The 18576-nt window shown below is 36.4% G+C and overlaps 2 pseudogenes; one reads left to right on the top strand and one right to left on the bottom strand.

Annotated features, from left to right (window-relative positions):
* The first annotated feature begins 209 nt into the window (after window positions 1–209).
* On the top strand, window positions 210–1946 carry LOC120121598 (annotated as a pseudogene).
* A 9108-nt stretch (window positions 1947–11054) lies between these two features.
* Window positions 11055–13019, bottom strand: LOC120121562 (annotated as a pseudogene).
* Window positions 13020–18576: the final 5557 nt, after the last annotated feature.

The raw sequence follows: 18576 nt of genomic DNA, 5'->3' as shown, positions 1-18576 counted from the left end.
AAATACTACATGAGTAATTTACCCCCAAATAAATAACCCAAAATAAGTAGAGATTAAAATTGAAAAGGGACTCAAAAAGCGAACTGTCCGTCCAAGTGCCAGGTCTAAACTTCACCAAACGAGGCGTCGTCGTTTGGAGGGTCAATGGCCTCATAAATCGTCCCTGTTTCCGTCAAACAGAGAGAAAAATAGTCACTCCCTTTCTCTTTCCATCAAAAACTCTCATTTATCTGATTTAAATTCACATTCTTTTTTCAAAGAAAATCAATACCCAAACCACCAATCAAGCATGAGCAGCTCCTCCGCCTCCTCCTCTCTCAAGGTTCCCCCTTCTTCCTTTCTCACCCCTCTTTTTTTGCCTTTAAATTAATTTTGGTGTGATTTTGATTTGTTGTTTTAGGCGCTCAGTAAGATAGCAAGCAATCGGCTGCAGAAAGAGCTGGTTGAATGGCAGGTCAATCCTCCTTCCGGTTTCAAGCACAAAGTCACCGATAATCTCCAAAGGTATTTTATTTCCATTTTCATTGATTTCCCCCTTTGGATCTTCTAATCCCCACGATTTGATTTGATGTTTTCATTTTTTATTGGGGGAAAAGGTGGGTAATTGAAGTAAATGGAGCTCCGGGTACTCTATACGCCAATGAAACTTATCAGCTTCAAGTGGATTTTCCTGAACATTATCCTATGGAAGCCCCCCAGGTTTTTATTTTAAATCTGAAATACATTTTTTTAATTTTAAATTTCGTCATTTGAAACAGAATTGAGTGTTATTTTTCGGTGGCAGGTGATATTTCTTAATCCGGCACCTGTTCATCCACATATTTATAGCAATGGGCATATTTGTTTGGGTAATAAGTGATATTAATTTAGCATATAATGCTCTGTTTTTAGTAATTTTCAATTGCCTCTTAGGGTTTCAATAGATTTTTCTCTGTATCTGTATATGTATATGTTTAGCAACTTCTATATCATGATCTGATATCTCTCTTTGCTTTCATATTTGTTTTTATCTTTTTTTCTATCGAAGTTGAAAAGAATCCTAGGTTGTTGTGTGAGGTTATTTCCTGATACTTGGATATTATTTGTATTTATCTCCTTGTCCATTTTGCTATATATATATATATATCAATTTTGTTAGGTTTGTTTCAATTTCTGGATTAAAATGGAGAAAATAAAGGGAAATGAAAATTCTAAAGACGTTTTACCATTGGTATATATGTTATTTCCTTCTGAAATTCAAAGGCATGTTCAGTTTTGTTAATTTAACTAGTCTGTGTAAAATTCTTAATTTACGTGCTTCTAATAGCAATGTTGCTCCTTTCCCACATTTACGTGCTTTGCCTATGTTATATTAGGAGACAAACATATAATACTTGATAGTTTTGATTGTATTTTGTAGATATATTGTATGATTCATGGTCCCCAGCCATGACTGTTAGTTCTATCTGCATCAGCATTCTTCCATGCTATCCAGCGCAACTGCCAAGGTTCGAATTTTGCACATTAATTGGACTTTCTATGTGTTTCGTTATTCCTCTGTCACCGTGCCGTACTTTTTTCATTGTTTTTGTCACGCACATGGTATACCAACGATATATCCCAATCAGAAATGAGCACTATATGCCACATCATAAATAATGTTGCAAATACGAGGGAAAATCAGTATCTTTTTCTTCTTCTTTTGTTTCTTTAAACCCACAAACTCCTAATGCCATTAACCATGATGTTGCAGCAATGCCCTGAAGACAATGACCGCTATGTAAGGAACTGCAGAAACGGCCGGTCTCCCAAGCAGACCCGGTGGTGGTTTCATGATGATAAAGTTTGATAGCGAGAATGTCTCCCAGCATCAATTAGTTTTAATGGCTTTCGAGTGAAATGAAAACGAAAGGAGCAAGCTGTAAATGGTTGTGGTGGTGTTTGGTGAAGGAAGAGAATCAGAAAAATCGAAATCTTTCTTTTAGCAACTTCTAAAGAAACAAGCTCTCACTCAGCCTATGGTGTTTAACCCATGCGAGTGAGGTTTAATCCAAAGGTGAAATTACATATTGGAGCATTATAAATATTATATCATCAACTCAGCTTGGCATATCCTCACATTAGGCATGTTAATGAAATAAAGCATTGGGTGTAGGGTGCGTTTAAAATTGATATTCAAACAGTTATTTTCTTAAACCTTAAACAGTAGCAAGCAATAATTTTTCGAAGTAAAAAGTGCTTATGAAATTTGATTTTTTCAGTTAAAAACTTGAAAATTTTAAACTTTGGGTTCTCGAGCTAAATTATTTATTAACTTAATTTTTGGCTTATCCTTGTTATTCAAATTATTACTACAGACATCTATTATTTGATTAATTTGGATCAGTATCCAACATTACAATGTGCAAGTGCCAAGCAAATTTACGTAAAACCAAGCAAGCTCAACCAGAAGGAAAGAGAAGGCGAAGGTCAAGAATAATGTACGAAGTCAATGAGAATCAGAACTAAAAAAATGCAGAGAAATCAAGTAGCTAAAAGTCATCACGCGTTGGGCTTATTTGAAAAGGTCCATGAAAAATAAAATAAACCTCTCCTCTGGGAAATTTCTGTTGAAAATCAGAAGTAATTTTCATAGTTGAATAATGCTTCTCCAGGAGCAACAAACTTCATTGAAAGTAAAGGAAAGCCGCCTGGGAAACTTCATATCATACCAACATCAAAACTTACAACTTTAGGATAGCCATTTGCAGAGAAAACATAATCCAAGAAGGAAGAGAGATGGCTGTTTCCCGAGTCGTGGAAATGCTTACAAATTTACTCTCGCAACAAGCGTCATACTTAGACGGTGTTAGCCAAAAGATGGTGCACCTCAGAAACGAACTGCGGTGGATGCGAAGTTTTCTTAAAGATGCAGACATGATGAAGCAAGAGGGGAATGATTTGATGCAACAATGGGTGTCTGATGTAAGAGATGTGGCCTTCAAAACCGAGAAAATTATAGAAACCTATGTTTCAAGGGCTGCAGCTCAAACCACGTTTGATTCTGTCACCAAGCCCTTTTACCTGTACAAGTTGGGAAGGGAGATCGAAAGTATTCGGTCCAGGATTCGGGATATATCCAGAAGACGCAAAACTTACGGTGTTGCGAGTTACGGTAGAAGGGAGCTGATGGAAGTGCCGCAAATGAAAGGCAGAGATGGTGGAGACAGCCATTGCCCAATGTTGAGGAAGATGATATCATTGAGCTAGTGGAAGACACGAAAGCTTTGCTTATACAACTGACTAGCATGGAGTCGAGGCGAAAGGTGGTCTCGATCATCGGTATGGGAGGTTTGGGTAAAATAACACTTGCAAAGAGATTGAATAACCCACCAACTTTAAGAACCATTTTGATTGTAGAGCATGGATTTATGTATCCAAAGAATTCAGAAGAAGAGATGTCTTACAAGGGATCATTACAGATGTGAATGCGCTCAACAGAGAAGAAATAGAGGTTTTGTGTTAAAGTATGAATGCAACTAAGTATTGAATGAACAAAGTGAAAACAATATGCATTCTTTCATAATAGGAAAAGCTCATCAATTACAATAAAACATTCACTACCTTTATACACAAAGGAGAAGAAATATAAAATGGAGGGAAAAACGTTAGAGATGAGAGAGAGTTTGTTAGATCTAACAGCTCTAACCACCTCACACACTTCACACATGCACACACATGTATGAAATACATGTATACACTAACATTCCCTTTACTAATCCAATCTTTACTTTGCCAACTCCCTAACTGCATAGACACTAACATTTCCCTTACTGCTTCAAACTTCATGCTTTAAAATTCCACATTGTAGCTGAACAATCAACAATTTCTGCCTATGTTTCACAAACAACGGTGCTGCTAGTGGTTTAGTTAGAATGTCAGCAACCTGTTCATATACAGGGACCTCAAGAACCTGTAGTTTCCCTGTTGCAATATTTTCTCGAATAAAGAAAAGATCAAGTTCTACATGTTTGAATTTTGAGTGTAAAACCGGATTGGCACAAACAACAACAACACTTGTGTTGTCATACCACAACGTAGGTTTCCCATGAGTAACAATGTGTAGTTCACACATGCAACACTTCTATATTCTGCTTCAGTTGTTGAACGAGCTACAACTTGTTGTTTTCTTGAACTCCATGCAACTAGATTTCCTCCAAAGTAAATACAATACCCAGATATAGATCGTCTATCATCAACATCTGCTCCCCAACTCGCATCAGCAAAGTCTGTCAAAGACAATCTAGAAGAGGCCAAGAAATGCAAACCAAAATCAATCGTTCCTTCTAAATACCGTAAGATGCGTTTCACTACTTGAAAATGAGTTTCAAGAGGAGCTTGCATAAATTGGCACACACGGTTAACATCAAATGCAATGTCTGGACGAGTGATCACAACATATTGTAATGCTCCCACAATGCTGTGATATTGGGAAACATTCTCAACAGGATTTCTATCCTTGGAAGAAAGCTTACAGTTGGTAACCATAGGTGTAGGAAGACCATTCGCATTTTGAAAACCATTGCGACATAGTAGCTCAGTTATATATTTCTGCTGGCTCAAAACACCACCACCAGAAGCATAACTGACTTCAATGCCTAAGAAATAACTGAGAGAACCTAGATCTTTTAAGGCAATTTTTTCATGAAGTTTGTTAATAACCACCTGCACCTCACTTCTTTTATCACCAGTGAGTATTATATCATCAACGTAGACAAGTAGATAAATCAAACAATCTTCATTCTTTCGAACAAAAAGAGAAGAATCAGATTTTGATACCACAAATCCTTCAGTTTCAAGATAGCTCCTCGGGCTATCAAACCAAGCACGTGGTGCTTGTTTTAATCCATAAATGGCCTTATGTAATTTGCAAACCAATTGATTACCACCAAACTCAAACCCTGGAGGCTGAGTCATATAAACTTCTTCTTCAAGCACACCATTTAGGAAAGCATTGTTAATGTCTACCTTTCTAAGCTGCTATCCTTTCGATAATGTCAAAGTCTGAATAACTCGAACAGTTACTGGTTTAACAACCGAACTAAACACCTCATGAAAATCAATACCTGGCTGCTGAAAAAACCTTTTTCCACTAATCTTGCCTTATAACGAGCAATTGAGCCATCTACATTTTTCTTTATTTTTAACAACCATTTACAAGCTACTGCTCTTCGATCAGGTGGCAGAGGCACGAGAGACCAAGTTTTATTTCTCATCAAAGCTTCATACTCCTCCTGAACAACATCTTTCCAATGCGGACTAGTTAAAGCTTGCTTGATGTTATGTGATTCTTCATTAGTCCAAGCTATAGCTTGAAAAATTTTAGGCTTCGAAATCCCACTCTTACTCCTTGTTTGTATTAGATGAACGTTTAAGGTAGAGTTGCATTCAACTTCAGTAGCTGGTTGACTAGGAATATTAGTAGGAATAGCAGTAGAGCTTGACACTGATTGTGTTGTTCCTAAACTATTTCCTTCATGAACACGAGAACTACCAGCTCCTTCCTCATTGTGCACACTATTCACAGGTGATACACCATTTCCAGCCATACCATAATCACCACATCCTTGCTGAGTTTGAACTTGTGGTGCAAAAACAAGTGGCAGCTCCCTCGTTGAAATATGTGAATCTGCCACATCACGACTCTTTAACCTGCAAGCTTCATACAGAAATTTTCCCTCATCAAAAATAACATGTCTGGAAATAAACATTCTCACATCATCATCTAGACAACGATACCCCTTGTGTGATGGACTGTACCCCAGAAAAATACACTACTTAGATCGATACTCAATTTATGGTGATTAAACGGTCTTACTAAAGGAAAACATGCACAACCAAACACCCTTAACATTGAATAATCAATAGGTTATTGATGTAAGACTTCAAAAGGTGACTTTCCATGTAATACTCCTGTAGGTAATCGATTAATTAGGAACACAGCTGAGGTAAATGCATAACTCCAGAATTTCAAAGGCAAAAAGGCTTGAGATAGTAATGTCAACCCCATTTCAACAATATAACGGTGTTTTCGTTCAGCTTTGCCATTTTGCTCAGATATACTTGGATAAGAGATTCGATGCTGAACTCTATTAGCTAGAAACCATCCTTTCAACGCCTAATACTCTCCACCAACATCACTCTATAATATCTTAATCTTGACACCAAACTGAACCTCAATAAGTTTATAAAAATTGAGGAAACATTCCATAACTTCTGACTTTCTCTTAATCAAATAGAGCCATGTAAATTTGCTGTAAACATTAATAAAAGACACATAATAGGCAAAACCATCACTTGAAACAATAGGGACTGGTCCCCAAACATCAGAGACAACTAATTGGAAAGGACTAGTGTACTCAGTAATTGAAGTCGAAAAAGGGAGCTTGTGAGCTTTACTTTGTAAACAAGCATTGCAAACAAAAGATAAAGTGCTTTCATTGACAACAATATTAAATGATTTCATTATTGTTTTAACCATACTAAGAGATGCATGCCCTAATCTTTTGTGACATAGGTCTAATAGGCCACACGACTTAGAGACATTATTTAATTGCATGTGCTTTATATTAGGTGACAGAAGCTGGTATAAACCGTCATCCGTGAGCTTCCCTGTCAGTAACACGGTCTGCGTCTGAGTATCCTTCATGAAACATTCAAAAGGATGAAATTCAATAAAGATGTTATTATCCCGAGTAAACTGAGAAACAAATAATAAGTTTTTCTGAATATCAGGCACATGCAAGACATTTTGCAAAACTAATGGCTTCGTTTTAGAGGGCAAACAACTTTGACCAACATTAGAAATTTTAACACCTTCTCCATTCCCCATATGAAGACAATGATTACCTGTATAAGCCATACTAGTATTAAGAAGGGACATATCATTAGCAACATGATGTGTTGCCCCCGTATCAGGATACCACACTGGATCAATATTACCAGTGGACATAGTTGGCCGAGGTGAGTGAGAAGTGGAAACAAAGGCAACTGATGGATTCACAAATCCTTGGGAATTTTTAACCGAATCTAACCCACCATAAACTTGCATTGGAGAGTACCATGGAACCCTTGGATAAAAAGATCCTGAACTAGGCATCATGAAATGCGGATTAGAATAAAAGAAGCCATGAGAAGAAGGAAAAGATGCACTCATCCAGGGAAAAGATTCACACATTGCATGAGTAAATGCTTGAGCATTCGAAGGTAACTGCTGCTTGTTTCCAGAATTTTGTGATGACCTCCACTCTTCACTGCTTCGAGCATCAGTGGAGACACCAATAAAGTTTCTATCAAAGCGATGATAGCATTTTTGCACTGTATGGCCAAATTTACCACAAAGCTGGCATTTAGGATGATTCAAATTATCAAACCGTCCTCGACCATGCCCACGATAAGTATCACCCGGTTATCCTCGTGTAGCATCATCTTGCTTGGTAGTAACAGTAACCTCAGAAGATCCTAAATCACGCTCCTTAGTATCAGTAGACCTAGAGACCAGGTTAGCTGAAATTCCTTCAGTGAGAAAAGCCTTATGTCGCGTCTCATAATCAAGCAGTATTTCAGTGAGCACATCTAACGACAAACTATCGCGAGAAGCAATAGTAATAACATATTCAAATTCCATGGACAAACCAACAAGAATGACACTGACCTGCTCGTGTTCAGTAATTGGACTACCTGCAGCACATAACAAATCACAAATGGACTTGACTTTGGCAAGAAACTCACTCACTGTCTGGCGAGCTTTACGCCGAGAGTGAAGACTATGTCGAAGGGATGATATATTGGCACTAGATCTAGCACCAAATAATCGAGCAATAGTGGTCCAAATAGCATAAGCAGAGGTGAGTCCAATAAGATGAGGTAATATTTTAGTACTAACCGTAGTGAGCAACCACGATGCTAACAACTTGTCTTGCTGCTGATAGAGATTAAACGTCAGAGTATCCGTAGAATGACCTGATTCCGTTGTTGTAACAACCACAGGAGGCTCTCCTTCATCCGAAATAAAACGAAGCAAACCATAACCATCAATAATGAGAGATACATGATGCTTCCATAGTAAATAGGTACCCTCAAAAAGTTTAACCACATCCTGTTTGGGTATGTGCTGCACGGAGGAGATCTCCATCATACACAACCACACGTAGCAGTAGATTAACGACGCTGGAGCTCCCAATCCTTGGTGACTGATACCATGTTAAAGTATGAATGCAACTAAGTATTGAATGAACAAAGTGAAAACAATATGCATTCTTTCATAATAGGAAAAGCTCATCAATTACAGTAAAACATTCACTACCTTTATATACAAATGAGAAGAAATATAAAATGGAGGGAAAAGACATTAGAGATGAGAGAGAGTTTGTTAGATCTAACAGCTCTAACCACCTCACACACTTCACACATGCACATGTATGAAATACATGCATACATCATACACTAACATTTTAGAGAAGCTGAAAGAGGAAGAGTTGCTGAAGAAACTGCATGAATTCCTGTAAGAAAGGAGATATTTAGTGGTTCTTGATGATGTGTGGAGCATGGAAGTCTAGGATTGTTTAGAAAATGCATTCCCGATTGGGAAAACTGGAAGCAAGGTGATGCTGACAACCCGAAACAAGGAGGTTGCCCTGTATGCCAATGCTGGGGGCATTCCACATGAACCGATGATTTTGGCAGAGGATGAAAGCTTAAAATTGTTTTGCAAGAAAGCGTTTCATGGAATGAACACTTTTCCCCCTGAATTGAAGAAGTTTGGAAGGGATATGGTAGTGAGATGTGGTGGTTTACCTTTGGCTGTGGTAGTGCTTGGAGGATTGCTCTCCCGGAAAAGCAAGTCAACCAAAGAATGGCACCGTATTCTTCATAACATCACATGGCATTTAACAAAGGCCAAGACCGGATAGCTGCCATTTTATCACTAAGCTACAGGTGATCTCCTGTCCCACTTGAAATCTTCCTTCCTCTATCTGGGACTATTCCCGGAAGACGTGTCGATTCAGACAAAAAAGTTTATCCATCTATGGGTCGCAGAAGGATTTCTACCATAAGAAGGTGAAGAAATAGCTGAAGGGGTTGCTAAGAAATGCTTAAATGTGTTGATCGATCGGTGCATGATTCAAGTAGGAAGATTGAGTTCACTAGGCAGAGTCAAAACAATCTGAATCCATGTTCTTCTGAAAGACCTTGTCATCTCTCAGGGAAGGGAGGAAATCTTCCTCAAATTCATCATGGAGACAAGGCAGAGCCATCAGAATCTATCTCAACAAAGTCCTGAAGGCATGCAATCCATTCTCGCTATGATCAGTATGCTTTCCTCAAAAACTTCGCTCCACATTTGCGGTCCCTTCTGTTTTTCAATCGAGAATATAACTTAGATGTGGAGAGAAAGAGAAGATTGGTTTCATTGAGAAGAAGCTAAATGTAATTTACAATAAATTTAAACTGCTAAGGGTCCTGGATATGGAAGGTGTTCGTGTTGTCAGCCTACCTGATACAATCGAAAGCTTAATTCAACTCTGATATCTTGGATTGCGGAAAAATAATCTAGAAGAAGAGCTTCCGATATCTACAGGGAACCTGCAGAATCTACAAACGTTAGATTTACGGTATAGTTGTTTTCTTAAGAGGATACCAAATGTTATCTGGAAAATGGTGCAGCTAAGACATTTGCTCCTATATACTCCATTTGATTCCCCAGACAATGAGCATTTGAGGATGGATACCATATGCAATCTGCAGAGCTTTCCATACATTGAGGCTGGAAATTGGATACATAATGGTGGCTTAGCTAACATGACTAGTCTTCGGTAACTTGGCATCGATGGGTTGTCAAGAGAGCAGGTTATTTTAGTCATTTCTACAATGGAAAGACTGCAAGACATTCAATCTTTGTCTCTTTTGCTTACAGAACTAGAAATGTTTCCGACCGTTAACGGACTTTTGTGCTGTGAGCATCTTTAGAAACTGTGTTTCTATGGGAAAATGGAGAAGCTACCTGATCCACAAGAGTTCCCACCCAACCTGGTTAAGCTAAGACTATACAATTCCCAACTTCCAAGGGATTCAATTACCAAATTGGAAAGACTTCCAAACCTTGAAATATTTGTTTTGGGTGATGGGTCATATAACTCGAGAGAGATGGTTTTTCATCATAAAGTTCTCCTAAACTGGAGATTCTAAGACTTCATCTTCTGAAAGAATTGGAAGATTGGATTGTTGAAGAGAGCGCAATGCCAAAGCTCAAGCATTTGGTGATAAACCGTTGCGAGAAGTTAAAAAGGATTCCAGATGGACTGAAGCTAGCAACTACACTTAAAGAGCTAGAAATTGTAGGAATGCCAGTTGAGTTTGAATACATACTCAGAACTAAAGACTTCTTTGAGTTCCAACACACACCATCAATCAAATCGATCACAGACATGTTGGCAATTGGTAAGCTCATCTGTCAAGGAGTCTTTACTTCCTATTTTTTACCTAAAGCATCAATATAGATAAGTTATTGGAAAACAAATATGCAACAATTAGATTAAGCAAGAACTTAGCCTTACTTTCTAAACGTGCATCTCGGTTTGCAGGTCTTGGCAGTCATCAAAATGTTGGTTGGCCAGAGGCATAATTTGCCTGATTGCGTATTCTTCAAATAGTACGAAGACTCAGATTGCGTTCATTCTATCAGTTTCTATTCCATTCCTCTGAGTTACTCTTCTGCCATTGCAGTGATAACTCGGACATTTCTACCTATAAGGCAAGTACTTATTATCTTCCTTGAACAACTTATTGTAAAGAGGAACCGGGAATATATGATCCTTTTCGTTGAATATAAGAAATAGAGAATTTCAGCAAATAAAATGTTTGTGCTATTAGCCTTTACCACAACAGCTTTAATACTAATGTCATCAGCTCAGTGTTCTCGATATGACAGCTTTAGCTTGAAGAGTACCCGAGATCTTAGACAGACAGTTCCAGTCTCCTAATAGCATTGATTTCTGCATAAAATTCTGCCTCTAGAATTAGCAACATGTTTTCCCCCCCACCCAATGACCAAATTCACTAACAGCTCCATTATCTGACCCAAAGGTTATCAGATCATGTGTAGCTATTTCACCATTCAATGCAAAATAGAAAGACAACATAAATGTGGACAATTTTCACATAGTGCAATGAGGCTTACATGAATTACATTTTTTCTCTCTAATTCTTGATATCATATATATCATAGTTAATGGTGAACAATTAAAGAATGTAAAGTAAACATAGGACAGCACAAAATTCTTCTTCAGTCATTCCTTCCTGTTGGTCTTAAGAATTTGAGTACATTCTCGTAAACAAGAAATGTTATTGAAGAAGCAGGCACATTTCTCAGAAGGTTTGGGTTGATGCCCTTGTAAAATCCGCGAAAACCCTCATACCTGCACATTCTCAGAAGCAAGTTGAGCGCACTGAAGAGATAACAACTAATAACATTCTCAGTGCTTAAAACCGAGTAAATAACTGTAATTTTGGGTTTGAATATGATCTCACCGTGCAGTTTACAACATGCCAACTATTCGTATATCTTGGAATTCCATCATTACTAGGTCTTTTCTGCAAAAGATAAAGAGATCTTCCAAAATTAAATACATTCATACAAACTAGCAGAAAGGTGTAGACTGTCTCAAGTCAACTTCACTGTCTGTCCAATTAATTCATCAATGTTTAAGGAATATCCCAGCAGCCTGATGCTTTGTTTATTCCAACTTAAAGAATTTTGTCAATTAATTTGTACATAGATGAAAAGTTTCAAATTTCCCTTTACCTGCGATCAAGTTCGAATAACCTGAAAAAAAAAAAACATTTCCACCTCATAAGGAACCATGATCAGGCAGTTGAGAGGATAAAGATATACAAATACTTCATACCAATTATAAGGATGCATACTTGAAATGGATATGTAACAAGAATGGAAGCAACTTTAGAAGCACCCTCCAACACAGCATAATCAAATGAAGTCTCTGCATAATGCTTGAGACAGTTAGAAATCGTTATCCGTTATGGCCTCCTTCCACAGTCAAACAAAAGAAGAAACAGAAAAAATCACGGTATATAACACTGCAATTGATGATTCGGTTGTAGACTTAAGTGGACAATAAAATATCTCCAAATTTATTTTGGTAAAGCATGCATGCACAAGCACACGACGCACATAGATATTTGCAGGCATACTCTGCATCAGTAAACTGGAATGTGCCAATCTACATTTATCGTAATATAAACCAAGAATTAAAAACAAGCAGAAACTGCATTTACATACCAACAAATTACTACCACTTTCAGATTTCTGTTTTCGCTCTTTATAATAACCATTATCCTACGCAGTTCTTCATATGCCGTGAACTGAATAGCTCCATGAGAAGCTTGCTGTAATTAAGAAGAAAAAGAAAAATAAATTGAAAAAACTATATACGATTACTTAAACAACTTTGTATTATTTTGCTCAGAGAAACTCAAATGAAAAAACCATATACAGTAGACAGTTCATCAATTAAAGAAATTTCCAGATTTTTAGGAGAGAGTTCAGGTATTATTCCCTGATTTCTTGCTACCTAATTTCTAATAATTTTCACATTCTAAGCATCAGAATAAAATAGTTTCTTGTATATTAATAGCCTATAATTCCTTAATGAAAAATAACAGAAAATTCTTCATGTTCTCTTATACAAAGATTCTTTCTTCACTGTAATGTAAAAAGCAGGAGCAGAAATATGAATAGAACGGTCAGCAAACTACTGTCAACAGACCAGGGCCAAGTCCTTTATATAGTACTGTCCATCCTTCCTCTCTTAGTATGGTTCGTAAGGCATCTGAAATAATCAAGACGTAAAAAAATGAAGAACTAAGGACATTAAATGCACTAGAACACCATTTCCCGTGATTGAAATTTCCAGGTGAACAGAATGAAAAGCGTAAAAGTTCTCCATATTGAAAAATATGAACAGCTCTTCATTATCTTTCATCTTTAAACGGAGCTAAATATTCAGCAAGGAAAACCATTTCGTTTGGTAGAGTGGAATCAGTGAGTTATATTACGTTTATAGGTTATTATCTTGTAAATATTAGTGTTTTATTTTATCACTAACTCTAGCCTATTTTGTACATAAGGATAGTTTTAACTTAGCTAGAACTCTTACCTTAGCTAGGAGCCTAGGACTCTTTGTCATCACTTGTATAAAACTGTGCTGTAACTATTGAGAAGAATAAACGTGAATACAACTCTTGACGGTTAAAATGTTAGACCACCATACATGCTTGTAGCAATCAACAATCCTAGAAGATTTAAGGTCAGTTCTAATTAATTTTTACTTAAAATAATACTTTATTGAATCTTTCTAATATAATCTGTCATTTTTGACACTATTAATAAAGTATGAACCTTCCATTTTCCCTCATTTCATCAGTTCCTTCATGAGTAACTTGGAGCTTATCCCATATATCCTTGGCATTAGAATAAGACGAGACTCTTTTATATTCATCCGATCCTAATGCACAAAAGAAAATGTGCACAACCTTAGCATTTAGCTGGAACTTTTTCTTTTCTCCATCACTCCAATCGTCCATCTCACTGGGTGGAGTGGAGTAACCCTTTATGATTGAGTTCCAAGCTCCTAGATCGTTGGCTTGAATGAAGAGCATCATCCTATTCTTCCAATGGGTATAATTTGCTCCATTGAAGTAGGGTGGCTTGTTAATCGATTGAGAATCTTCCATGTAATAAGCACCGGAAGTTGAAACCATCTTTTTGTCGGTTGCGTCAGAATCGGTAGAGCTTCTTCGAGGATCGTCTCAAGGATGTGAAGCCTTCTAACGAGTCAAGCCCTGATACCAATTGTTAGGATTTACAGAAACTCGAATAGATAATCGAAAGAGTTGTTAGGGGATGAATTGACAATAATATGTCAAAGGACTAATGAGAGAAAAAGATAGGGACTAATGAGAGAAAAAGATAGAGAAAAATTGACACAAGGATTTATAGTGGTTTGACTTATCAACCAAGACTACCTCCACTACCTTAGCTCCTCACTAAGGATTTTCTAACAAATTTTCTAACAAATTCACTAATTTGTTCTTTCTTTTTCAAGGACAAAGATATAACTTTTACACTCCTTAGTTTTTCACCTGGCTAAACTAGAACCAAACTGCTTTTATAAAAGGATAGATAGTGTAAACAAGAAAGCCCTTACAAGGTAAGTGTTTACAAATTTAAGCTCACTAAAACATAATATTTACAAGAGAATAGAAAATTAAGAATGTAAAATTCCTCTCTTGTGTTTGATTGCTTGGATAGGTGTTCTAACCCTTCTTCAAGTGTCTTGATCTTGTATTTATATGTTGGAATGAAGATGTGGTCGTTTTTAGCCGTTGGGGATGATTTATAGCCGTTTGGGGATGAAATATCTGCAAAATAAAATAGCCCAGTACAGAGGGTATCAGTACTCTTAAAGGGAGTATCGGTACTACCTTTTTTATTTTTAAATCAACTAGTCGTTACTAGCCGTTGGGGCCTGATGGTATCGACACTACTATCGTAACCCTTTTGGTATCGGTACCATTTTTGCATCCTGGAATTTGAGAATTGCTGGTAGCATTGATAATACCTATTGAGTATCGATACTTCCCTTGCCTTTGGTATCGGTACCATATGAACAATATCGATATTGTTCATGAGGTATCGATACTGTAAGAACAATATCAATACTTCTTGTACGTGAAAATCATTTTGTGCTCAAATCCATTTTAAGGACTTTGAATTATTTTTGAAAACTTTGAATAAATTCAATTGAAGTCCAAAAACATTTTGCTTTAAATTGTTATATCAAAATATAGTTCAACAACTTTTAACTTTGCCCTTCCCCACTTTTTCAAGTACATCCTATCTTTTAACATGAGTTTCATTCCCTTTTTATTTTAAGGATTAATACAAAAATAAGTGCTCAAATTATGTATCCAAAAATGTTTTTGTGCATAAAGAATTTTTTGTTAAAATAGGTGTATAATGTTTTCTCATTTATACTATTAGATGACTACCATTATAGATTTTAATAATAAAAATGTTATTTTTGAAAAAAAATAAAAAAGCTTAATTTATTTATAAAAAATCCAAACTTTTACTGAAATTAAAAATTTCACTCGACAAGTTCAAAGTTGAACTCGACGAATGCTTAGCTCGACTTGAACTCGAAATAATAAATTAAAGTTCCAATCGAGTTTAAAAAAATTTAAACTCGAAATATTCTCAGACTTGGCTCGATTGAAGCTCAAACATGAACCTTAAGTACATGCAAAACTTGTATTGTATTTAAAAAAAAACAACAACATATAAATGTTAATATTGTTAACAATTCTATTTTAAAACTTAATACATTATTTTTTCGAGTTGTTCGGAAATTTTTTAGTTGTGTATGAAGTAGCTTGTTTTAGCTCATTAAGAATTGGAGGCGAGTTTGAGCTCGAGTCAAGTTCACTCAATTCATATTAACTAAATCAAACTTGAATAGTTTACGATATGTTTGGACTCGTTTACAGCCCTAGTTCGAGCTAATTTGCATAATATGGTCTTGCTGTTGTTTTGTTTGTGTATTGATTTGATGTGTGTTCCCTAATAAATTTTAGCTTAAAATTGATTTATTCCATTTACCTAAGTTTTAAAGTTTTCCGACTTCTGTTCTTCTTGCTTGTACACTTCTTTTTGGAAGTATATAATATTTACTCTAATTTTTCATTTTAGTTTTAGGTGTAACACCCCAAATTTAATGAAATTAGGGACTAAATTGAAGGTTTCATAACCTTGTACCTTAGATTTGAACTTTTAGGGAGTTTTGGGACTAAACATGAAATTATTCCACTTTTTGGTCAGTGAAAATTAAAAATCAGGGAAAACTTCTCCTGTCTGTTTGAGAACCCAATCCCCCGATGGACTCCAAAACCCCATCTTCAAGCTTTCCATCTCCGATCCACCCCACCTCTGTCGCCGTTGGTGGGCCTTGCGACTAGCAATATAACTGGCGCCCTTCCGCAACCCAACCCCATCCAGAAACCACTCGGATCAGCCACTGTTCATCTCGTTGAGAGAGAAATATTGTTCGACTACCCTCCTCATCTTTCTTTCTCTTATTGGTGGTGCAGGTCACCGCCACACCCATTTGAAGCATTGGCGCCGTTCGACCAAAAAGGTCAATAGGTATGAGCTGCCGTCGTTCGCCGTGGGGATCTCACCAAAATTCGATGAATCCTGTTTTTTCACGAAATCTGACTGCCTCGCTCATTGTTGTGCCTCACTACTGCCATAGTTGTGTTCTCCGTGCCATTCTGGTTAAGACCCAACTGGTGGGTCGAGTCGTTGCCATCATTTTCCCGTCATCCGTCGTAGGTAAACTTTCGGTCATTTTATCCGGTTATTTTTCACTGGGTTTTAGCTATTGGTACTTTGAATTGTGATGTTTTGGTGTTTGATTTCTCGTAGGAAGAATAAACCGGTAAAACGACCCCGTCACCGCCGTCACACGCTGACAATGCGTGTGGGAATCGTTCGCCGATCCAGGAAGCTTCTGGAATTGGTCCAGCCAAACCAGAACCGATCCAGTCAAACCGGTTTAAACCGGGTCAGTTTGACCCGACAGAGTCAACCCAAATAAGTCAACTCGTTGACTTTGACTGAAAAGTAATTTTTTTGAAATGTCATATTTTATGTTTTTCGATATTTTGAGTCCGAATTTAAAGTCCGTTTTTTCAAATTCGCACTTGGTAAGCCGTTTTCAGTGTTTTATCTTCGGATTCAATGCGATTTTTCGATTAAGTCCAGTTTCTGACGTAAATTCGTTTGTTATGTATCTGAGAAATTATTGGACGTTGAATTTAAGTTCGAGAATGATCTAATGGAGTTTAAATGTTCGATCGGTGGAGCATGAAAATTGAGGTAATATTTTACTACCTCTTTGCATGTTTTATGAAACATGTTGATAATGGATAAATGCATGGATGTATATGATTGGTCTATTATGCATGTTTGGTTATGGATGAACTCAAACCAAATATGGTTTAAGTGATAAATTAGTTAAGACTCGATTGAATTACGTAAAGGAATAGGAAGACTGATGAGAAATGAGTTCAAGTGCAGTGATTAGTCTGAAGAACAAATAACCTCAGAAATATTAAATTCTAATTATTTTAGTTAAAAGGTTTAATATCAGAATCATCTGATTATAAAATTATGAAATTGCCCCTATGGGGTAAAAATAGTCTGGACTGACCTGAGAAATTCATATTTTTAATTCAATAAATCACTTTTTTCATCTATTAAATTCACGATCTGCTCGGATAGTCTCTGATAATCGAATCCTAATATTCGAGAAGGTACAAGACCTATAATTGTTGATTATCAATAAACACCTAAAGACTAAAATATTGGAAGTACTATTTTTGTTTGAATTATTCAGAAAAATTGAATTAAATGGAAAGACTGGACGAAAGGAAAAAACCAGAATAACCTTGAATTATAATTTGACCAAAATGCCCTTGCACTACAAAAAAAACCATGATTACCTATAAGAGTGAAAAGTAACACTGAACAAATATATCTGACCAAATTACCATAAAAGGTATACATGTTTGGATTGATTTGAATTACCGAAATGTCCTCGAGCTACGAAATAACTAAAATAACCTCCAATGTTCAAATGACCAAAATTCCCTAAACTCTAAAGGAACTAGAATACTTTGAAGCCTAATTTATCAAAAGTAATACCACTGATAGAATGTGATGGAATGACGATAATACCCTTAAAGTATAAAAAAAACTATGGATGACTATGATAATGGAGACGACCTGAGAACTCATATTTTGATTCACTTGAACCTTGGAATCACCGATTAAATTCTTGATCTATTTGAAATACCCAAAAAATAAACTTCTACATTTTGAAATTATTAATACATCGATCTCCTTGTTTTTGAATGATCATTTGAAGACTAGATTACTGGAAGTACGACACGTCAATGAAGTATTTAAATGAAGGATTATCCTCAAGTTTTGAAATAACTAATGTGTCTGGGCCCCAAATGATTAAAATAAACTCGAATACCGAGATGACCTAAATACCTTTATGACTTGGATCAAGTGAATATCTTTGGATAGATTATGATAACACCGATGAACCTAAATGATGTACTGCCTCTAAAGGTTATGGAGCACGACCCAAGTCGTCGGATATTTTGGATACTATTACAACGTGAAAATGAAATAAAGACCAACAAAATACCTATTCGTCTCCTTAATAACTGATCAAGGATGATTCTGATATTGATCAGATCAGCTGGTGAAATCAACAATAAGAAGTGAATAATTGATAACTGTCGTTTTGCTATCAAAATAATTATGGCTTCTTAATAAGTAAAAAGTGAGAGTAGTCTATAGAAGCATGGTCGATCAACAGAGACTCTAGTGTTTCTGATTTAGTGGACTTTTTTATTTAGAAGAAGATATAATTTAAGATAAAGATAAAAAGATAAAAATAAAAT

The sequence above is a fragment of the Hibiscus syriacus genome, unplaced genomic scaffold (genome assembly GCF_006381635.1).
Source record: "Hibiscus syriacus cultivar Baekdansim isolate YM2019G1 unplaced genomic scaffold, ASM638163v2 tig00110377_pilon, whole genome shotgun sequence".
In the NCBI taxonomy this organism is placed as follows: domain Eukaryota; kingdom Viridiplantae; phylum Streptophyta; class Magnoliopsida; order Malvales; family Malvaceae; genus Hibiscus; species Hibiscus syriacus.
This window is presented reverse-complemented; position numbering and strand designations above follow the sequence as displayed.